The following is a 24,311-nucleotide window of genomic DNA, read 5'->3' as shown; positions in this document are numbered from 1 at the left end:
TCATCAATGTACAGCAGATGTGCCACCTTTCTTCTTTCTTTGGACGTTCTTCTAGTATATGTTATGGTGTATCCATGTCCTTGCTCATTAATGATGCTCAGTGGATCCAGAGCCAACAAAAACAGGAGGGGGAAGGCTGTCTCCTTGGAAGATCCTGACTCGTATCTTCACTCTTGGTATTTTGATCTTTCCTTCTGAGTGCTGCAGTATTAGTGTGGTGTTTCAAAGCTCCATTGCTTTCTCAATCAGTTTGATTATTTGGTGGTTGATCTTTGTATGATTGTATGTACTTTATCATCTATGAATGTGGAAGACTATCAAAAACTTTTTGGTCGTCGATCCATGCTGTGGACAATTTGGTTCTTCTCATTTTACAATTTTCGAGGATGGCCTTCTTTAGTTGTCGGTGTTTTTTTTCTCATTTTGTATGCATTTTTCTTGATTTTTTGGGGCTTTTTTTGCATCTTTTTTTGTCTCTCAAACTTTTGGTATCTATCTGTCGAAGAAGAAGTGAATTCTTGCAAAAATGTTACTGTAAGGTCCACTTAGATGTGCCAGGATGGGGTTGAGGGTAGTGGAGTAGCGGCTGAAACCTGAATCCTATCCAGGTTCCTCCTGATGACTCCATCTTTGCTCTTTACTTCTTCGGGTTTCTTCTTGGTCTTCTGTTTTATACTCAAAGCTCGTATGGAAAAGCTAGAACACAGAGTAGATCAGGACGCAACATAACAAAAGGAACAGCAAAAAGGAGGAGGAAATGGCAACAAAGAGGGCAAAGAGAGAAAATAGATGGAGACAGACAAACAAGGAATGCAGGTAACGATGAGCAGTAGTGGGAATGCAAGGGGTGGACAATATGGACACAGAAGCAACATTTTGGGAGGGGTGGGGGGTGGTTTAACAGGTGTAGAAAAGATCATGGTTTTGGATGGGAGTTGATTTGAGATGGTGGTGAACAGCAGCTGTCTTGAAACCCTGGAGGAAAGAAAGAGATTGAAGAAGATGTGGACGTCGGTTCCACAGGTGGGAAAAAAGAGGAACAAATGAGTGGAGGTGAGCAGTGTTTCTGGATTTTGGCAGTTTCACTAAAAGGGGATTGCTGGTGGACCACGTCACATACATCCTGTAGATACCTGGGGGGGGGGGGTGGTACAAATCATAGAGAGAGAAGAGGATGCAAGACCATAAAGGAAGCAGGATAAGATAGAGAGACCACTGACCTATCGGTAATGGCCAAGTGATATTCCAAGAGACTCAGTTTGATTGTGAAAGATTCCAATATTGTTCTGTAGCATCCTTTTTTGCATTACTTCTGTTCTGCCTCTTGGCCTCAATGTTGTCTTAGGTGGTGGCACATAGTTTCTGTGATGATTCCTGTTAAATGTTTGAAAGCTGTTGGTAGGCATGTTGTGAGGTAATTGGGTTTCTCCAAATTTTGGGATGAGTAAGGTGTTACCTTCTGGATGAGGAAGGAGCGAAGGTGGATGGAGGTTCTGGTTTCACCCCTGTTTGTTGATTTCATTGTGAGCAGGATATCTCAAAAGGTTATGGATGGATTCGGACAAAACCTGGTGGACAGGTTGGGTGTGTGACACGGACAAATTGTTTTGATTTTGGCGACGATCTGGGTCCAGATGCTAGAATTTTAAAATGATTATTCACACTTGAGAGATAAGGCCAAAAGCGATATGCAGTATATCGTGATAGTTCAAAAAGTTGTGGATGGGTTATGACAAATCTCGGTGGATGAGTTGGGTAGTTTCTTTACATTATACTTGGTCTCCGCCTCTGGCCCTCTGCTTCAGCTTCGTTTCCGAGCCTCTCCCTGTGCCACTGCAGCCAGGTCCCCTTCATCCTTCTTTTTGTTCACCTGCGAGCACCTAGCTCTATCATCCTTCTCTCTTTAGCCACTTGCTGTGTGTGTGTGTGTGTGTGTGTGTGTGTGTGTGTGTGTGTGTGTGTGTGTGTGTGTGTGTGTGTGTGTGTGTGTGTGTGTGTGTGTGTGTGTGTGTGTGTGTGTCTGTCTGTCCAGTCCATAACTCTTTCACCATTTGAGCTTTTGTAATCAAATTCTCAACAAACCTTTATGATGAGAATATGGAGAACACCAATGAATAAATTTTACTTTTTTTAAAGGGGAACACAAATGCTCAGACCACCTCAATGCTAATCTATGCCTTGATACCTTGCACAATAGATATGGTGTGTCGTTTTCCTATTTCCGATTTATAAAGCGAGTAATTTTGTAATTAAATTTCAGAAATCTTCTTCTTCTTCATACTTATCCATGACGTCACACCCAGGAGTCGACCGCCATATTTGTACTGTCTCCAGCTTCCATCGTGGTATGATCTAACTCAAACAGCAAAAAATTTTCAGTTTTCCACATATCTGCAGAGTCAGTGCGCCCTTGGTGGTTGTAGTAATACAAACCGAGATCATTTCATGCTACACCAATGGCCGAAAAACCCTAAGTTTGCCAGAAATTGTACGAGGTTTATTTGAAATACCAGAATGTGGATTGGGCCGACAAAAAGTTCGCTTTTGTGCTCGGAACATTTCACAGAGCACTGGTATGAAACACCAGAGATGGCTACATATTGTGGTTATCTGCCACAATTGAGAGAGGATGCCATTCCTTTGATTAACTGGAAGAAACAGTCATCGTTCAAAACTGTAACACCATCTTTACCCAGCTACCGGCACATGTACATGGGCGACCAATCCCCCCTCCACATTCGCCCACAATCCCCCATCAACCATCACCTCCACAATACCCACCACCATCCCATACCCCCTAACCTACACCATCCTCTCACAATACCCACCACCACCCCCACACCCTCCCTCCACCATCATTCCACACCCTCCCTCCACCATTAACCCCCAATACCCATCACCACCGCATTCATTGCCCATTTTGTCCGTGGTGTCCGACTGTGCCTGGGTGGTGGCCATGCTGTGCCTGGGTGGTGGCCGTGCTGTGCCTGGGCGATGTCCGTGCTTTGTCATGCTGTGCCCATGCCGTGTCATGCTATGTTGTGTCTGTGCTGCGTCCATGCATGTCCATGTCGTGTCATGTCTGTGCTCTGTAGTGCCATGGCCGTGCTGTATTTCTGCTTGAGTAGTATAACTGATTTATCAATGAATACAAAATCCCTTTTAAACTGTCAATTGAACAGAAAAACAAAACCTACCAATCTGTAGTGAACGTGCGACCAGCGTTTTCATCTTCACGGACACCTCCATTGTCACCATCTTCATCTGAATCGCTTGCATAAGGCTCAAAATGATTGGGCTCCATAATTTCCCTGAAAGCATTTTTATCACTAATTTTGTCTCCAATAGTTTCTTCAAACTCCCACTGATCAGTTTCAACATTCTGAGAACCTTCAGAGTTGCAAATGACGGTGGAATAAGTATCGGAATTCGAGCTTGAAATACACGGTTTCTCTACTGTATGTAAGCCACCATTTGGATCAAGGTGGGTTCAAGGTGTGATGTCACTGGCAAAAATCGAAAATCGACACTTTAGGGCTTTGATGTTAGCACTTTGTGATTGGAAAAGTTAAAAAGAAAAATTCCCTTAAAATTAGACCATAATTAATGATTTTCAATGGTTTTCAGAAAGAAAAAACAAAAAAACATTGCATTTGGGATCCACTTTGAGCTGTTAGGTTAGGTTACATCTAGAGATGCTTTGTAGTTTAACCTCCTCGCTTTCTTTTTCCCATTTGATAATTTCCAGTAAAGTGTGTCAAGTTCTCCCTCTGAAAGGCGCTATACAAATAACTTCTTGTTTTTAATAATTGCAATGAATAACCAGGAGATTGCCCTTGTTAAATTACAGCTGTCTTATATGGATATAAGATGTGATTATGTCAGAAAAGTAAGCGAGAAGCAAATTGTTTGCCTTTAAAAGCTCTCTGCGATATTTTAAGATCTATATATTGGTGTACTGGGATCCAAATGAAGTGCTTGGAAGATTGCAATGATGTGATCAAACTTAAGGTTGGACTACAAGCCTTGCTGCAGCCACATTCTCAAGGAAAAGTAAGGGCTTGAGAGTAGTAGTTAGATCTTCCAAAAGTGAGTTCCACTAATCCAAGGGAAATTTTATAACAGAATGAAGCAAAATTTCAGTCGTCCTCCAATTTAAACATTCACCAATTATGTCAATATTATGCGAGTGGAACCAAAGAAAACAGTTTTTCAGATTTCAGCAATGTGCAGAATTTAGAAAAAGTTGGTTCCACAATGATGCCTGGATTTGAAAACGTGGAAGAACAGATCAGGTGGTGATTCCCATGTTTCACCTTACGAGATTGAAGCTTGTTTTTCAAGGTGGATGAGGGGCCATGCATCAGGCCGTCAGTCTTAGCAGACCTGTGTTTGAAAAAAATTCATCAGAGACATCCATATTTCAATTTCAGAGAGACAATAATTCAGAGTTTCAGAATACAGCTCTTCATCAGATTCAATGGAGAAGTAAGTCTGGATAACATCAACATCAGCAGAACAATGTTATCTTGTTACCAACTTGAGGGACATATTAGAAATTCTTACATAATTAAGCAGGATGTGAAAAATATTACAGATTGACTGTATCAACCAATTTCTTTCAAACAAACTGTATTTCCCATTCCTACAAACAATACATCGATTGTTATCAATTAATGCATGACCCATTACATGCATAAGCACTAGAAGTATCATCTAAGGAACTCCACCACCGATAAAGTTCCAGTCCATTTGGATGATGACAGTCGCAGGATTTTATCAAGGACATCACTTTGTGGCGTTGCAACCCAAATGTGTGTAAGATTCCCCAAATCACAGTGTAAACTGGAGCATTCATAGAACACTGTACCCTTCACAGTGATGAAGTTTACACTTCAGTTTTAATAAAGTAATTGTTTTAAAGATCGTTGTAAGAAAAAATCCGGAAGTTTAGCACTATTGAAGTAGTCTTGTACATCACTCTTATAAAGTGTAATAAGACGACGATGAGTCGCAGTTTAGGAGATGGAGGCTTTGTTGATCACCATGGAAGGCAACGTCAATCAGCATCACGCATAGTCATAGTGGCAGTCTTCTTCACCCCAATACCCATGCCATGCACTCTCATGCTATATATCGACCAGGGTTGGCGTCAGGAAGGGCATCCGGCCATAAAACATTGCCTCAAGCAAAAGCCAAACCCCTGCACAACAGGGAAAAATGGCTGTAAAAACGGTAAAAACGGTTCAAAGAGGTTTAAAGACATTTAAATAAATTAATTCTGTGTTTTACCCAGTGGCTATTACATCACTCGATCGAACACGTTACATTCGTCATTCGTGCCTGTTGTTTGTGTCCTTTATAACTTCCTTAAAAACTAAATTTCCAGCTTGGAATGATTTTCATTTTTGTTTAACTACCAGGTAGGCAGACAGAGTCGAAAAAATATCTCACTCCTCTCTGCGCATATGCGATCGGGATGAATTCAGAGCAAAAGTAAGGTAAAATGGCAAACTTGTCTTCCTATTCATGTTCCGATTCATGTTCAAAATACAATATTCAATTGAAATAAGTTATTCTTCGATCATAAACTGATAAGACAGATGGATGGATGGACATGAACCAATTGTTTACCTCCACTTTTCGCTTCGCGTGCACGGGGTAATACATTACATGTTAATGTTCACATAAACATATAATAATGTTCACTCTTCATGGACCGAACTGTTGTAAACATTTCTTCCTTTTTGTTGAAAGAGGACAAACCGCCATAGATATATGTTTGATATACGGTTAATAAATAGACAACCTAATACATCAAACATATCACATGGAGGCCTGCATGAGCAGCCAACAACTGGGTCGTAGTCACCTGGGATATATATATATATATATATATATATATATATATATATATATATATATATATATATATATATATATATATATATATATATATATATATATATATATATATATATATATATATATTGTTACGGATCTGGAAACTACTTGCATTCAACATACAGGTCTCAAAAGTCAGTTATCCTGTTAAGTACATGTGTAGTCAGATTCCTTTCCTTTTGTCTAGTGGGAGAATAGAAAACGTGCGTTGTGACTTCTTTTAGTTAGGTTATTAAATCTTTACATCCAACGAACCCTCCAACGAATAACCAACAACCATTCCATTCCCCATCACGATCCACCATCAACCTGCTCCTAAACGAGCGCTTCGCTCACCCAACCCGAAAGCCTATTGAGGTAGATGCCTCTGAGGTGGTATCTCCAGGATGTTCAAGGCAATTTCATCACCACCACCTTTCTCGAACACGTATGGAGTGGACGGGCTTCCCGGTATGGCCAAAACCCGCCCAGAAAGGGCCGACCCATGGAAGCCCCGTCAAATCAAGGCGAACAGTGACGTCAGTTTCACCAAGGCCCCTCCCCACTGAGGGAGGTCCATAAAAGTTATGACGCCATCCTCAGAGTTGAGTTATGTAGAGAGGAGCATCGAGAGTTTTCACGATGACTTAGAGGTGCGGTCCAGTTTGTTCACGGTGGCTGAGGAACCAGTTTGTTCACGGTGGCTGTTACGAGGAGTTCTTGGCTGGCTTTGACCCGACTATTCGCCACGTGAGCTCTGCCACGAGCCACGAGCCACGAGTCCCACACGTGCGACTGGGACCAAGTCGACGACCTTTGGCAGGTGCCGCACTATAGAGCATGCTTTCTCCGATGGCCAGGTACCCATCCGGACTCTGACCCCCAGCTCGTCTCTCTCTCTCTCTCATCGGCTGGAGGATCCAATAAAGAACTCTGGGTTTCTTTTCTTTGTGTGTGTGTCTGCGTGTGGGCCCATCTTTAAGTAGAACTGTGTAAGTGCTTGAATCCTTGTAAATATTCCTTGCATATTCACGTTAAGTCTTGCGTTAAGTCTATTCGCGTTTGGGGAAGGGAATAAAGAGGATGAGGAGGTGATGGGGAGGTACGGTCTCAACAAGAGAAATGTGGAAGGGCAAATGGTGGTAGAGTTTGCAAAAAGAATGGAAATGGCAGTGGTAAATACATATTTCAAGAAGAAGGAGGAACACAGGGTGACATACAAGAGTGGAGGAAAGTGCACACAGGTGGATTACATCTTAAGTAGGAAATGCAACCTGAAAGAGATTAATGATTGTAAGGTGGTGGCAGGGGAGAGTGAAGCTCGACAGCATCGATTGGTGGTCTGTAGGATGACTTTAGAGGTGAGGTTGAGGAAGAGAGTGAGGGCTGAACCAAGGACCAGATGGTGGAAGCTGAAGGAGGAAGACTGTTGCGTGAAATTTAGGGAGGAGGTGAGACAGGCGTTGGATGGTGGTAAACATGGGTGGGATGATTGGGCAACGACAGCAGAAGTTGTGAGGGAGATAGCTCGGAAGGTACTTGGTGTGACATCTGGACAGAGGAAGGAAGATAAGGAGACTTGGTGGTGGAATGAGGAAGTACAGGAAAGTATAAGGAAGAAGGGGTTGGCGAAAAAGAAGTGGGATAGTCAGAGAGATGAAGAAAGTAGGCAGGAGTACAAGGAGTGGCGGCGAAAGGCAAAAAGAGAGGTGGCAAAGGCCAAGGAAAAGGCATATGACGAGCTGTATGAGAAGTTGGATATAAAAGAAGGGGAAAAGGATTTATACCGATTGGCAAGACAGAGGGACCGAGCTGGGAAGGATGTGCTGCAGGTTCGGGTGATAAAGGACGCAAATGGGAATGTGCTGACGAGCAAGGAGAGTGTGTTGAGAAGGTGGATGGAGTACTTTGAGGAGCTGATGAATGAAGAAAATGAGAGAGAGAGAAGGTTGGAAGAGGTAGAGATAGTGAATCTGGAAGTGGGATGGATCAGTAAGGATGAAGTGAGGACTGCTATGAAGAAGATGAAAAGTGGAAAGGCAGTTGGCCCAGATGGTATATCAGTGGAGGCATGGAAGTGCTTAGGAGAGATGGCAGTGGGGTTGTTAACCAGATTGTTTAATAAAGTCTTGGAAAGTGAGAGAATGCCGGAGGAGTGGAGATTAAGTGTACTGGTTCCGATTTTCAAGAATAAGGGTGATGTGCAGAGCTGTGGAAATTACAGAGGGATAAAGTTGTTAAGCCACACCATGAAGTTGTGGGAAAGAGTAGTGGAAGCTCGGTTGAGAGGAGAGGTGACGATCTGTGAGCAGCAATATGGGTTTATGCCAGGAAAGAGCACCACTGATGTGATGTTTGCTTTGAGAATGTTGATGGAGAAGTATAGGGAAGGCCAGAAAGAGTTACATTGTGTGTTTGTGGATTTAGAGAAAGCTTATGATAGGGTGCCAAGAGAGGAGCTGTGGTTTGTATGAGGAAGTCGGGAGTGGTGGAGAAGTATGTGAGGATCGTGCAGGATATGTATGAGGACAGTGTGACAGCGGTGAGGTGTGCGGTAGGAATGACGGACTGGTTTAAGGTTAAAGTGGAATTGCACCAAGGATCGACTCTGAGCCCTTTCCTGTTTGCAATGGTGATGGACAGGTTCACGGATGAGATCAGACTGGAGTCTCCATGGACTATGATGTTCGCGGATGACATCATGATCTGTAGGGAGAGTAGGGAGCAGGCTGAAGCGAGCCTTGAGAGGTGGAGTTACGCACTGGAGAGAAGGGGAATGATAGTCAGTCGGAGTACATGTGCGTAAATGAGAGGGACGGTGGTGGTATGGTGCAGTTGCAAGGAGTTGAGGTGGGGAAGGTGGATTGGTTTAAATACTTGGGATCAACTGTCCAAAGTAACGGAGAGTGTGGGAGAGAAGTGAAAAAGAGAGTGCAGGCAGGATGGAGTGGGTGGAGAAGAGTTGCAGGAGTGATTTGTGACAGAAGGGTAGCTGCAAGAGTGAAGGGGAAAGTATATAAGACGGTAGTGAGACCAGCTATGTTGTATGGTTTGGAGGCGGTGGCACTAACAATAAGACAGGAAGCGGAGCTGGAGGTGGCAGAGTTAAAGATGCTGCGATTCTCGTTGGGAGTGACGAGGATGGATAGGATAAGAAATGAGTATATTAGAGGGACAGCGCAGGTAGGACGGTTTGGAGACAAAGTGAGAGAGGCGAGATTGAGATGGTTTGGACATGTGCACAGGAGGGAAACGGAGTATATCGGTAGAAGGATGTTGAAGATGGAGCCGCCAGGCAGGAGGAGATGAGGAAGGCCAAAGAAGAGGTTCATGGATGCGGTGAGGGCGGACATGCGGGTGGTTGGAGTGTCAATGAAAGATGTGGAGGATAGAGCGAAATGGAGATGGTTGATCCGCTGTGGCGACCCCTAACGGGAGCAAGCCGAAAGAGGAAGAAGATTCGCGTTAAGTCTTGCCTGTGTCTTTTAATTACAGCGCGTGCGCTGTATACAATTGCACCAAGTTTGAAATGTCCTCGACGTCGTCTCCCACGTCTCCGGTGGGTCCGGTGTCCCCCCCCCTCCCCCACGTGCCTCAAGACAGCCAATGACGGCCATCCGTTAGATGCAGTGCATAACCTCAACGGAAATGGCAACAATTGATGGAAATACCCAAGTATTTCAATGGAAATTTGTGAAACTAATGTGTTATATATGTGAAAACCATTTGATTTATTGCTGGACGGAAAAAAACGAAGAAACGGTCCCCTCATGTACGAACGAACGAACGAAAGACGTCATTTCCGTCCACCATGGCATTTCGCGCCGAACGCAGAAAGCAAAGTTCTGCTTATGCCATCATTCTCTTTAATATTAGCCATAAACAAGTGTTTCGTCATGCATTAGTAGTTTAAATTTACTTACAACAAGAACGAAAAAATAATCTCCTCAGATTCAACAAGAACGAAAAAAAAACCCCGAAAACATCACGTGCAGGACAAGACCAATCGAGCTGAAGGAAACGATACTTTAACTGCACTGCTCCTGATTGGTCAAAGGACACCACGTGTGTTGTGTGGGCGGTGTTATGCACGAGGATTCCAGGCTAAGTTCTTCTTATGCCATCATTCTCTTTAATATTAGCCATAAACAAGTGTTTCGTCATGCATTAGTCGTTGAAATTTACTTACAATCATTCTTTTGCGGCCTCCTGCCACGCTGTATCGAACGATTTCATTCCTTCTGTTATATATATAAAGGTGCTTATCACAATAATAACAAGATTTTTACATTTAAAATATTAAGTACGCTTTTTAATTGTTTTTCAACTAAAAAGCATAAATTGCATATTTTAACATTAGTGTACTCATTCGATTCACCACACGTGCTGTATTGAAGGATTTCACTTGTTAATAAATTTATTAGAAATGTTCCCGGTCTGTTTCTGTCCCTTCTTACATTGGTCCAGCATGGTCCGGGTCTGAGTATAAGCGGGGTTTCATCTCCAGTAATCGGTCTATCATAGCCGGGACGTCCTGGGCAGGCCCTGCTCGACTGCAACGAGCCGGAAAGGTAGGTGGCAAAGCGGTAGTCGGAAGTGTGAATTTACCGCTGCCGGTAGAGTAAATCTGGTTCGACCAGGCGTTCTGAGGGCGTGGATCCCCGCTAGACGAGATTGCGTGGATACTTAGGACTTTGGCTCTAGTCTAGACAAATAACCCTATGCCACGTGATCGAGATATTGGCGACTACGGTCGGTTCTGCGACCCGCGGCTTACGGATTTATTTGGAACGATGGCCTACAATTCCGGGGAGTCTGGTGGGAGACGACGTAATTTTTCCCACCGAACGGTCGTTATTGCTGCCGACCCCTGGCCCACAACAATATATATATATATATATATATATATATATATATATATATATATATATATATATATATATATATATATATATATATATATATATATATATATGGTGTCCCAAAAAAATATACAACTTTTAAAATGCTTCGTTTGATCCTAAAAAAGCAGTAATTTTGTCACTGATGCTTCATTTCTTGTTGCAGAGACCCTGAAGTTTATTTTGATACCAAGCAAGTGCCAGAAAAATGCCAAGACTGACCGTACAACAACGGAGGAAAATTGTTGAACTTTGGCACCAGACGAAAAGTGTCATACAGGTGCAACGTCTTTACTCGAGACATTTCGGTATCCACTTGCACCATGCACCAAACCTTCGGACAATAAAGTGCACCATCGCAAAGTTTACCAATGTGGGAACCATCTGTGACCTTCACAAGGGTCACAGTGGTCAGAAGAGGACTGGTCATAGTGAAGAAAATGTGGAAATGGTGAGACAGGCGGTCGTTTCGACGACTTTCTGCCGAGACAAACATTCATAAGAGCACCGTTCAGAGGATCCTTCGCCAATACATTCATGCCTTTCCATACAAAATTTAAATGGAAACGGTGCTTACTGATCAACAGAAACGCAAATGACTAGACTTTGCAAATTGGTTCTCAGGAAAGTTGGAGGAAGATGCAGACTTCCTCAAAAAACTTCACATGATGGACAAATGCCATGGTCACTTGTCCGGGGAGGTAAACAAGAAAAACTTTCGGCACTGGGGAACTGAAAATCCTGGTAATGCATCAACTGAACTGGTGCCTCGATCTGTTCTCAAAGTCACCATGTGGGTGGCGGTTGGTTGGTATGGGATAATTGGTCCATACTTCTTGGAAGATGACCAGGGATGCACTTGCACGGTGAACCAGAGGAACTATCGCAAAATGATTCAGGAATTCTATCTGTCTGAGCTACGTACTCAGGCCCGTAGGAGAAACAATCTGATCCAGATGAGAACCCAGTGGTTCCAGCAGGATGGGGCACCGCCCCATACAGCCAGGGAAACAAGGCATTTTCTCAACCAACATTTTGAGGGCCGCTTTATCTCCCTCTACGAAGACGTTGAGTGGCCACCATATTCCCCTGACCTTACTCCTCCAGTCTTCTTCTTGTGGGGGTATCTCAAGGACAGGATCTATGGAAACCCTAGGCCTTAGACTCTTGATCAGCTGAAGGAAAACATCCACCGAGAAATCCAGAACATTCCTCAGCAAACGTTTCCCAAAGTGATGGAGAACATGACAACTCGTTTGCAGGCAGTGATCGGACAATGTGGACCCTTCGTCGAACATGTGGTCTAAAGGAAAACGATTCTATACCAAAATTTAAATTTTGGTGGCAATTTTGACATTGGTACAATAAACTTCAACCTTTCAGCTTTCTATCCAGCCATATATCTTTTTTAAAAATATATGTTATGACTATCCTCTTTGCAGATGAAAAGTTGTATATTTTTTTGAGACACCCTGCATATATATATATATATATATATATATATATATATATATATATATATATATATATATATATATATATATATATATATATATATATATATATACAGTATTTGAGCAAGTTGAGAGAGTATTAAAATTAAACTTTATGCCCTTTCCCTGTACAACACTTCAATTATAATTGCAATAAATAAATTATTTTTACTCCAATTGAACTACTTTTTTTAAAAGCAAGGAAGAGTTATAAACTTTAAAGGACAAATTGGTGTAATCTGATGTAATTGATTATCCCCATTCAAGGAAAGTCATCAGACTTTTGATGAGGTTGTGCAGCATAAAGAATCCTCATAAGGCAAGGTGGTCAACCCTAAGCTTGACCCATACACGGAAATTAAAATTTGGCTGAAGTATCCAAGTAACAGCTTATCATAGCAGAATATTATAGCAGAGCTGCTGGCTTGAACACCCAAGGAACAAGGAACAGGACACTCCACAAAGCAGCACCTCTTACTGTTTCGAAGCGGTTTGCAGAGTTAACAAGTTGTGGAGCATCTCAGCTCCATTCACGCTCACCTCTGAGATATATTTAAGTTTTTTTTCTGAATCATTGCACTCAACTTGTTTTATAAATTGTACTATGGTTGGGGAAACTGCTGTCCGCTAACGCGTCTAGCTTGTGTTTGTATCCTGACCCAGTCATAAACTCTTATCGTGGTGTTTCTCAGGTAGGGCGAGGCATCAATGTGTCTGCCGTCCCTTGGATGTACGTTAAACTTGTCGTCCCATCTACTGGCATTAGCTAGGGGGATGGTAAAGATCTCATAGTGTTTGCAAAGAGAAGGCGAGATAAAGCCTAAACTACTATTTTACTAAACTTACTTTTCCTGAACAAATTACAAATTCATGATCGAACCTACATGGTGCATTGTATCAGTGGCACAGCCATACCCCCCACAGATGATGCCACCTAAAGCCATGTGCTACATATGAAAGAAGAAGAAGACCTCTATACTGATTCCCCCTCACTCATTTTAGCTGATTCACTGTAGTTCTAAAGTGTCTTTAAAATGCAGTTAGTGGGCAGAATGAGGACTCATTGGGGAACAAACCTTGGAATACAAAGGCTGTGACACTATTCAGAAGAGGAAGAGGTGTTAGAGATCAATTATTGGGGGAAAAAAAACATTGGAAGGCAGAGGTAGGACAGATCAAACAACTTTTGTTTACTTCAAGTATCTTAAATGAAAAGAGAGAACAACATCTTAAATAACCTCAAAAATTGCATTTTTAATGTTTTTTTTTCTTTTTCTTTCACATTATCGATAACAAGATTCATGGAGGAAAATTGAAAGCTGTTGCTTTCATGTTTCCAATTGTGAGGTTAGAATGTAAAAATATCCTCATTAGGGACTGAGGGTTATTTCCCCAACAGTCGGGGTGAAAATGAGGGATTAGGGTGAAGGGGCCATGGCCCCCCTCCCTGAAGTGGTACGGTCATAGAGAGCACAACATTAAGTTAACGGGATGGTCGTTATGTTTCATATAGAGTTTGGTCTGCATCCGGCAGTCAATTTCTGTGAAGATTAAAAATATATATTACGTACCTGAATTTGAGGTGAAACCCCCCTTTTCAGCCTCTTACTCGGGGGTGGATCTGGATGGGGAGCGCAACCCCATGAGACCTTACTTTTCTGATGTATCGTACCAATTTTGGTCCATATCGGTCATGTAATTTGTGAGGAAAGAATATGTTTTAGTGAATATGAGGGATTAGGAGTGGAAGGCTGTGGCCTCCTTTTCAGATGCGACTATGGGGAGCAAAACTTAAGGTTCGGGCGTGGTCATGATACCGCATTGCCAGTTTGTTCTGGATCTATCTGGCGGTTTGTGAGAAGATTTTTGAATCATATACCAATTTCTGGTGCAAAACCTCCCTTTCATCCCCCTTACATGGAGCGCATCCAGATGGGGAGCACAACCCCATGAGACCTTGCTATCCTGATGCATCGTACCATATTTGGTCTGTATTGGTTGGGTAGTTTGTGAGGACAAGACGTTTTATTCAAATGTTGATGGACGGATGAACGGCCGGACACCGGGACCCACACTATGAGCTGATTTTAGAGAAATAACCTAAAAATGTGGATGCAAACCACCTTTCTGGACTTGTACATGCAAAGGTGACAACACTGCAGGAATGAAAACAGATCTTTTTTGAAAAATCAGAGAGATCCCAGGAAAGTTTTGCTTTGGCATTGGGATCCTCAAGAGTAAAACAGGAACACAGGTGAACGAACTAGAACGGCACTCAGTAGAGTTTATACCTCCACCAAGCTGAACAGTTCACATTTTCTATCTTACTCATAGGCTGAATCTGCATCCTGACCTGAACCGAAATATTATCGGCTTGTTCTTGTCATCGAACCAACTCATCCGCCTAGTTTTGTCCAAATCCGTCCTTAACTTTTTGAACTATCATGCTATGCAGTATATCGTTTTTAGCCCCATTTTTTAAAATGGTGAAGAATCACTTCGACAAATTAAACAATTGTCGTATCCGGTTCCGGATCTTCAAGAAAATATAATCAATCAATCTTTGTCACACGCACAACCTGTCCACTACGTTTCGTACAAATCTGTACATAAGTTTTTGAGATATCGTGCTTATAAACAGACAGACAGATCGGATCTTCACCAAAATCTCATCCTTTTTGAGATATTGTGCTGGTGAAACTGTCCCAAAAGTTTTGTCCCAATCCATTCATAACTATCCCTAAGAGATCCACTTCTCAAGGCTGGTGGAAATGCTGCACTCGCGTCGTTGCATGCAGTTTTGTGCTCTGCCTGGAACACAGGCATCATCCCAACTGACTGGAAGAGGGGCCTTGTTGTCCCTCTCTGGAAAGGGAAGGGTGATCGCCAAGACTGCAACAACTACCGAGGGGTGACGCTGCTCTCAGTGCCGGGCAAGGTCTTTGCTCGGATAATTCTTGATAGGGTTCGCCACCATCTGCTTGAGCACCAGCGTCCAGAGCAGTCAGGCTTTACACCAAAGAGGTCAACGATTGACCGTATCCTTGCACTTCGTGTCCTCACCGAACGCAGACGAGAGTTTCGGCAGGGGCTGCTTGCAGCCTATGTTGATCTCTGTAAAGCGTTCGATTCAGTGAATCGGGATGTCCTCTGGAGGATTCTTGGTCTTCGTGGGGTGCCACCAAAACTGATCGATCTGATGTCTGAACTCTACTCTGGTACTGAGAGTGCTGTGAAGTGTGGTGGTACCATCTCTGACTTATTTCCAGTTGTTACTGGAGTTCGTCAGGGGTGTGTACTTGCCCCCACACTTTTCAGCACTTGTATGGACTGGATTTTTGGGAGGATGTCGGAGAGATCAAGTTGCGGTGCATCGTTTGGCAATGTCAAGATCTCGGACCTTGATTTTGCAGATGATGCAGTCATCTTTGCGGAGACTTTAGACATCCTCTTGGGGGCCCTCGAGGTGCTGAATGAGGAGTCGGAGCCGTTGGGATTACGGGTTTCTTGGGTCAAAACTAAGATCCAGGCTTTCGGTGACATCTTGGATGCTGCTGTCCTGTCTGTGTCTGTTTGTGGTGAGGATGTTGAGGTCGTGGATAGATTCACTTACCTTGGCAGTGATATTCATGTCTCCGCAGGTTGTGAGCCGGAGGTCAATAGACGTCTGGGTCGGGCCTGGGGAGTCATGGATTCACTGGATCATGGGGTGTGGCGCTGCCGGTACCTGTGCGGGAGGACGAAAGTCCGAGTCTTCAGGTCCTTGGTACTTCCAGTCTTGCTCTATGGGTGCGAGACTTGGACTTTGACCAAGGATCTGAGACGGAGACTTAATTCCTTTGGTACCAGGTCTCTTCGGAGAATCCTTGGCTATCGCTGGTCGGATTTTGTGTCCAACGAGCGGTTGCTGAGAGAGACTCGGATGAGATTTGTTACCTGCATAGTCCGTGAGCGTCAGCTGCGGCTGTATGGACATGTGGCTCGTTTTCCTGACGCTGATCCTGCTCACCAGATTCTCTCAGCGAGGGAGTCTCATGAGTGGAGGAGGCCAGTGGGCCGACCACATGCCTCATGGTTGCAGCAGGTTGACCATCATCTCAAGGAGATGGGGATGGGCCTGGCATCTGCCTGGGGGATGGCCAGACGGAGGCCCCTGGAGTACCGGCGGAAAGTGGACGCAGTGACGCGCTGTTCTGGCACATGCTCCCATACCATTCATAACGTCCAAATCCGTCCATTACAGACAGCCAGACAAAGTGGGATGAACACATAAACTACATCCATCTTTGTTGGTTGGCAAAGATGGACTGATGAAACTGAAACTTTATACGAATGAGATAGCAATATGATGGAAACCTTCAAAGAAAGAGAGTATGAGCAAAACCAATAGTGATGGAATGTAAGGTATCCGATACCTGAAAGCTGGAAAATGGAAAAGGACTGGATGCCGATGGAATTCCAATCAAACTCTTGAAGGAAGTCGGGGTGGAGGTAATCAAAATTTGAACAGCTAATCTGGACACAGATGTGTGGCTAAATTGCATGGCCCAAAGGGTGGAAGCAGTCAGTCCACATGCCATTGCCAAAGAAAGGGGATGCAAGAGAATGTTCAACCAACTGAACCATTGCCTAAATTTTACAGGCAAGCATGATATTGCTATTTTTGTGGGGTCGATGAAGGAATTTCATCGGAAACATAGGATCATATGGAGTTGTTTGGTCCGTGGACGTACATGAGACATCTCGATGTAATTAAGTTGGGAGACTGTGAGCTAAAGTGTTATGTGTCACCAAACAGGGGGTGGTGCTGTGTTAATTAGATAGGGATTAAGGACAATGTCCCCCAGCATGTGATTGCCCCCTTGTGAACTATTCCTACGTTTTTGCATTTCCGAGCCAACCATGAAGGAGTTGCGTTTTTATAACCAAAACCACGATAACAAACAACCAAAACGTGCCGAGGCCCCGCCTTCCCGGGTTTTGTGCGAGCAGGCCATGCCCCGGAGGAGGAGTTTGGTTTGGCGTGCCGTCGAATAAGGAGGGTTGGTTGCGCAGTAATCATGAGAGATTGGGAGCGCACGCACAACATCAGTGTGACGAGGGGTTGAGTGCGGAGTAAAGGACGCACGCGGTTGAGAGTTGAGAACGTAGCTAGGAGATGGTGTGAGAGATCAAAGCATTACAGACTGGCTTTCCTTCGATGTGTGAAGAAGACGGCACGATTATCATATTCGTGCTGAGGCAATTTTGGCTCGCGTGGTGAATCACGACGCTAGTTGTTGGGTTGCTGTTGGTTGGTTGTTAGTTGTTGGGTTGTGAGAAACGGACCCCGAGCCTCGTGTATGTAACCGAAGGGGATGGCAGCCATTCTGGAAAGCAGCGGGTCGGTGAGGATGATAAATGCACGAGAAAGCTGCACGGGGCCTCTGAGCCTTGGTGTTGAATCCCGCTCATGAATTGCCTGACGTACGTCCGTCCCGCTACGAGAGAGCGGCCAAGTGCCATTTTTGAGTGCGCGTTTGCACGTGCATGACAAAGCGCCTCGATTCCATGTTCCATAAAGACCATCTCTGGCACACAGCTAAGTGCCGCGATAAAGGAGGGATTTTTCTTTGATTATTCTGTTTCCTTGTCTGTATTCAAGTCTGCCTGGACGCGTCTCAATTAGATTTAGATTTACCTCACATTTTTCTTTCATTCTACAATTTGAATTATCGTCATTTGCTGTTATTAAATTATTATTTGTTCTATTTCATTTGATTGTGTCCGCGTATGTGCTGTGGGTCAAGTACAACCCGTGTGCCTCCGTCCTTTACCGCCATTTCTTTCGCGCGTGCGTATTAATCTCCGAGAGTCTCGGCTGTAATACCTCCAAGGGAGAAGTTTGGCCATCTGTCCAGGTAGGGCTAAAACCCCTCTGGACACGACAATATATTCAACACAGAATAGAAGACTTCATTAGGTGAGAAATGGCCAATGAGCAAGCAGGTTACAGAAAAGGAAGAGGTAGTCGAGATCAAACAGCAAATCTGAGGATCGTGGAAAAAACAAGACAATATCAAAGGAAGGTACATCTATGCTTGATAGAGTAATTTATAGGTAAGCTTTTGATTGTGTTGATCATGAATTGATGTGGACAAGTTGCCCGTGCCCGCATGGGATTTTAAACGGGGTAGGGATGAAGGCCGCAAAAATGTGAATGGTGTCTTCTGTCATTGAACCGGCAAGCTAGGAGAAACAATTCACATTTATTACCTCCGCCACCGAAGGTGAAAAAGGTTATGTTTTCACCTATTTCTGTCTGTTTGTCTATCTGTCTGTTGGGTCGCCAAAATAGGTGACCCTTATTGTCAGTAATTCTGTCTGTTTGTTTGGATGTTTGTTCGTTTGTCATCAGCATAATTGGTAGTAAACGTGGGCGGATTTTGACCAAACTCTGGTGGTCGGTACATCTTATGACCTAGTGCTTTGGAAATTGTGATGGTTGCTAGGGACGCTTTGGTTTCCTAGCAACAACCGAAAAACCTTCAAAATCGGTACCGTTCACGCCCTAGCGACCAGGTGAGTGCATCGATACGAATGAAACTTTGCAGGTTCATGGTACTCAATGAGTACTACAACTTTGCCTCAGGACATATTGACCGATTTCGCTTAGGTCAGGGGTCAAAGGTCAATGGGTGCATTGTTTGGGCAAAATGACCATTCAAAGCTCCCTTGCTCATACACGGGTTAACCGATTCGATTGAAATTCCGTAAGTACTTAGTACTAGATTAACTCAGATCAGGGGTCAAAGGTCATCAGATGCTCGGTGACCCATGGCCACCTACCGCGACTTGTCTGTTTGCGTACAAGATATCTCAAAAGGTTGTGGACGGATCTGGATGAAATTTTGTGGACAGGTTCGGTGTGTGTGTGACAAGGACGAACTGATTAAATTTTGGTGAAGATCCGGATCCAGATCCGACTACTATAATTTTTTAAGTGTCTCTTCACCACTGAGAGATCGGGCCAAAAAAAAATATATCTCAAAAAACGATATCTCAAAAAGTTGTGGACGGATTCGGATGAAACTTGGTGGCCAGGTTGGTTTGGCTGTGTCGCAAGGACGAACTGATTCGATTTTGGTGAAGATCCGCATCCGGATCCGACTACTGGAATTTTTTAAGTGATTCTTCACCAATTAGAGATCGCGCCAAAAAAAACATATATAGCACGATATCTCAAAAAGTTGTGGAAGGATTCGAATGAAACTTGGTGAACAGATTGGTTTGGGTGTGTCGCAAGGACAAACTGATTCGATTTTGGGGAAGATCCGAATCTGGATCTGCATTCGAGAATTATTTATTTTTTTCAGTAATTCTTCACCATTGAGAGATAGGGCCAAATACGATATCGGACTGTATAGCATGATATTTCAAAAATGTAATGGGCCCGATATGTTCTCGTGGTTCAGGAATTACGTGGCGGAGGTCTGCGCTCCACCGAGTGCCCTTCTAGTTGCCACTTGTGATCCAACTTAGATGCTGTAACGGTGGCTCGGTGCTCCATTTGAAGCTGTTTGTTTGTGGATCACGTGGAAATGGTGGAAATTGAAGTGAGTGGAGAATGTGCATGAGAAATTAATAGACGGTTACCATTGGGAAGAACAAGCCTGATTCTTAAGTTCGAGCCCTTGTCGTGCTGTTGAAATGACATCAGGTGGGTTGACTCAGCATGTCATCCTTCTGAGGTCGGGGAAATGAGTACCAGCTTACTGGAAACAGGGGCAATGCAACAGCAGTACATCCATGCTAACAGAAATGATGCAACCAGCAGACGCAGGATGCACACGAAACAACAACAATGGGGAGAACAGGAATGGCAGGAAAAACAAAAATCTGCAAAGACAAAGATGTGACAAAACCAACCAAGAGGAGGCTGGTGAATTCTCTATTTCCGGTTGCAATGTATGGATGTGAGTCATGGACAGTGAAAATGAAAGAAAGGAAAAAAAAATTGAGTTTTGAAATGTGATGTTGGAGACAAATGTTAAAAAAAATTCCATGGAATGCAAGAAAAACAAACCGTATGAATGCAACATGCATACATGCAACAAATTAATTCATGCAACAAAAACAAACAGTGGTGTACTTGAAGAAATTAGACCACCACGTTCAGCATGTTCCTTTTTTTTGGATACATAGTCGAGGCTCATGGAAGAGCTCGTACAGTAAACGGATCAGAACGTAACAGTCAAAAACAGGATGCAAAACACACATTCAGTGGAGTTGACAAAATGGATACAGAAGGAAACTCCAAGGAGTGAAAACTGGAAAATTGGAACGAGGAGGGATTAGGGTGGGGTTAACGAGGGTAGAAATGATCACGGTTCAGGATTGGGGACGATCTGAGATTGTGGTGAATATCTGTCTTAAAGACATGGAGGGAAGGATGGGATTGAAGCGGATGTGGAAGTTGGTTCCACAGGCAGGAAAAACGAGGAATGAATGAGTGGAGGTGACCAGTGATCCTGGATTTAGGTAGTTTCGCCAGAAGGGGGTTGATGGTGGACCATGTGAGCCCTGCAGAAACCAGAGGGGGGCGGTGGAGGAGGGACAAAGCACGGAAAGAGTAGAGAGTGAAAGACCAAAAAGGAGGTGGTAAAAGACAGAGGGGCCACCAAACTGTCTAAAATGGCAACGTCACAGACACATAGACTGAGCTTCATCGCAGAATATTCCAATAATCTTGAAGGCCTTTGTTTCTATGGCATCAAGCTGATGAAAATGTGAGGCAGGGGAGCCAGCCCAGATAAGAGAGCAGTACTTCATCAAGCTGCGGATGAAGGTGTTGCCGGTGGATGGGAGTTCAGGTTTGCAAGGGAAGGACTTTGTATGATGGAGGATGCCCAACCGGTGGCTGGCTTTGGAGGTCATTTTTGAAATGTGGTTAGGGTTCGTGTTGTCTGTGTTGGATGGATGAGGTAAAAGACTTTCTTGGAACAGATGGAGGGTTTACTCCAGTTTTTTGAGGTGGTGGGAATATGTGGGGATGGGGGTTGGATTGAGATTGATTAACCAGTCAAATCAACTTCAGCCAGATCGATAACAGGATCTTGCATGTAGATTTCATTAAAGGTCTCCCAAACAGTATTAACAACTTTCGATAGATAGACTATTAGTTCAGCAATGCTCATATAAAACTTACACTAACATCATTCATCGACAATAATGTAGGTAAAAGACTTACCATGTTGAAGAGCCCTGAGATGTGTCCCAGTCCAAGATCTGTGGCAAAAATGAAACAACCCCAAAGCTCGTGGTTTATTCTCTGTTGAATAGATGGTCAGTGGAAACACGATTTTTGAGAACGTTTGACAGCTTTAATCACCGAAGTTGTCACATGATACATGCCATCTTTAACCACCCCCTCCATTTTCGCTTCCTTCCACCATTCCCACAAAGGCTTTCATTGTCCTGCTATGGCTTGGCATGTGGCTCTCCATCTAAAGGGTTAATTCTGACGAGGGGGACCTCAGCTTCAGGGCATGTCATGAGATACATGTCACAGATAACTGCCCAGCAGTAGGTGGGCTACAACAGATGGTAACTCCAGGATTGCTCAGATGTCGACATTTAATTTTAAACATAGACTTCCAAGATGGCCTAAAGTGTGCATACTTGCCTCGAAGCTGTCTAGCCTGGGTTCGAATCCAGACACAGCTATAAACTGTCAACCTGGTGTACATAGGCATGGTGATAATTCGTCAATATGTCATGTGTGTGCCCTCCTTTGGATGGACGTTAAACTGGGCGTTTCTTCTGCTGACATTAGTTGCTGGACGTTAAAGATCTCATGGTGTCCTTCACGAAGAGTTGGCGAGATATCTCCAGCACCATGAACAAATTACAAATTCTTGCCCTGATTTCCTGAGTTGGAGTGGTGACCCGACCAGGATTGTAGCCTTGTAACTGCTTCAGCCAAGTTTTCTTATTACCTCCATCACCAAAGGTGGGTCCGGATGGAGGTTGTTTTCACCTTTGTCCTTTTGCCTGTGAACAGGATATCTGAAAACGTGACGGAAGGATTCAGACGAAATTTGGTGGCTCGGTTGGGTGTGTGACAAGGACAAATTGATTCGATTTTGGTGAAAATCTGGATCCAGATACTGGAATTAACAAAAAAAATTTCAGTGATTCTTCACCATTGAGATGGGGGTCAAAAACGATGCAAAGTATATAAAGCACAAGATTTCAAAAAGTTGTGGTCAGGTTATAACAACACTTGGTGGATAAGCTTGGGAGGTGACAAGAACAAGCCAATTAGATTTCGGTGTGTGACAAAGACAAATAGTTCGGATCCAGATCTGGCCTATCAGTCGGATACAATATATAAACTATTCAGCCTGGTGGAGGTATACGCACTCTATCGAATGCTGTTCTAGTTATTATTGCTCAGCGTATTCCTAATTATCAAGCGAAATTATCAATAACTGAGACCTTGGAGATTATTCAATGAAATTGTCACACAGATGCGTTTCATGAAATCTTGCACCAGTCAAATAATCTCCACCCGAAGTTGAGTCATTGCAATCACTAACTAGAACAACACTCAGGAGATCACATACCTCCGCAAGGCTGAACATTTTACGTTTTGTATCTCACCGATAGGTTGGATCTGGATCTGAACCAAAATCGAATTAATTCTTCCTTATCAAACACCCAACCTGTCCACCAAGATTCGTCCTCATCCATGGACAATATTTTGACATATCCTGTTCACATCACAGACAAACAAACAGACAGACGGGGTGAAAATGGCACTCGGTAGACGAAATACCTGGATCGGAACCAAAATCCAATCAGGTTGTTCTTGTCACCTGCCCAACTCATTCACCTAGTTTTGTTATAACCCGTCCACAACGTTTTTGAGATATCATGTTAAATATAGATTGTGGCCCAATCTCTCAATTGTGAAGAATCACTTTAAAAACAATTGATAAGTCATTGTATCCAGATGCCCGATCTTTGTCAAAATCGAATCAATGCGTCCTTGTCACACAACCAACTTGGACAATTCCCCAAGTTTTGTCCAAATCCGTCCATAACCTTTTGAGATGTCCTGCTCACAGACAAACAGGCAAGAAAACATAACCTCCATTCAACTGAGGTTCCCATCATGTGCTGCCTTTTTGGCTGCCAGTTGCATCATTGGTTAGGGGCATGGCTATGCCACTGATGAAGTGCCCCTATTACCAGTATACTGGTATTTATTTCGCCGACCTCGGAAGGATGACAGGCTGAGTTAACCCCCTGGTGTTAGTTCAGCAGCCAACAGGGCTCGAACTTAGGGACCCTAGGATCCCAAGCCACCACCCTAACCGCTAAGCCAACACCAGGCTATGTCCAACTTAGGTGTCAAAGGTAATTCATCGTTCAAAAGACAGACCACCAACACACTACCTCGTCAAGTTGTTGATGCTCTTCCACCGATGGTCAACAGAAATGGCCTGTGGAGACGTCTCTCTCATTCTCTCATACCCACTTATGTTATATATGGGATTCCACCGGTTCCCTATCCCAGCATCTCTTTCACCCTCCCTAACGTTTTTCTCACTCCACTCACAGTCAGTGCCCGTGGGCTTTTTGTTTTAATCATTGCTGGAGATTGATTTGGTCATGTCATAGTGAGAGTGGATGGAGTGGGATGGAAGGGGTTTTCAGGTCACTTCAAAAGACTTCATTCGCCATTAAAACGCTAACACATTTCAAGTCCACAGCCACATAGACAACTGCCTGGCAACTTGCAAACTACATAAAAAACTTTGGAATAACTTTGCACGGACTTAGATTTTCAACATTATATGTATATTATATATGTATATATATATATATATATATATATATATATATATATAATTAATAATAATAATAATATATATATATATATATATATATATATATATATATATATATATATATATATATATATATATATATATACATACTACCTCTCTGCTTTATTCCTTGATGTATGTATTGATTAATACGATTT

At 43.4% G+C, this 24,311-nt stretch overlaps 1 long non-coding RNA gene across 2 annotated transcripts in view; it reads right to left on the bottom strand.

Annotated features, from left to right (window-relative positions):
• Window positions 1-24,311, bottom strand: part of LOC147021274 (uncharacterized) — a 45,892-nt gene that overhangs the window by 6,573 nt on the left and 15,008 nt on the right. The window contains exons 2-4 of one of the 2 annotated variants that reach the window (XR_015060736.1): window positions 21,507-21,587; window positions 19,913-20,002; window positions 4,317-4,386 (exon numbers count right to left, since the gene is read on the bottom strand). This is a non-coding gene — a long non-coding RNA (uncharacterized LOC147021274). The remainder of the gene's footprint in view (window positions 1-4,316; window positions 4,387-19,912; window positions 20,003-21,506; window positions 21,588-24,311) is intronic. The other variant, XR_015060737.1, reaches the window with a different exon arrangement.

This window comes from Eptatretus burgeri, chromosome 8 (assembly GCF_056783735.1).
Source record: "Eptatretus burgeri isolate ZD-2024b chromosome 8, Ebu_testis_v1, whole genome shotgun sequence".
Taxonomy (NCBI): domain Eukaryota; kingdom Metazoa; phylum Chordata; class Myxini; order Myxiniformes; family Myxinidae; genus Eptatretus; species Eptatretus burgeri.
This window is presented reverse-complemented; position numbering and strand designations above follow the sequence as displayed.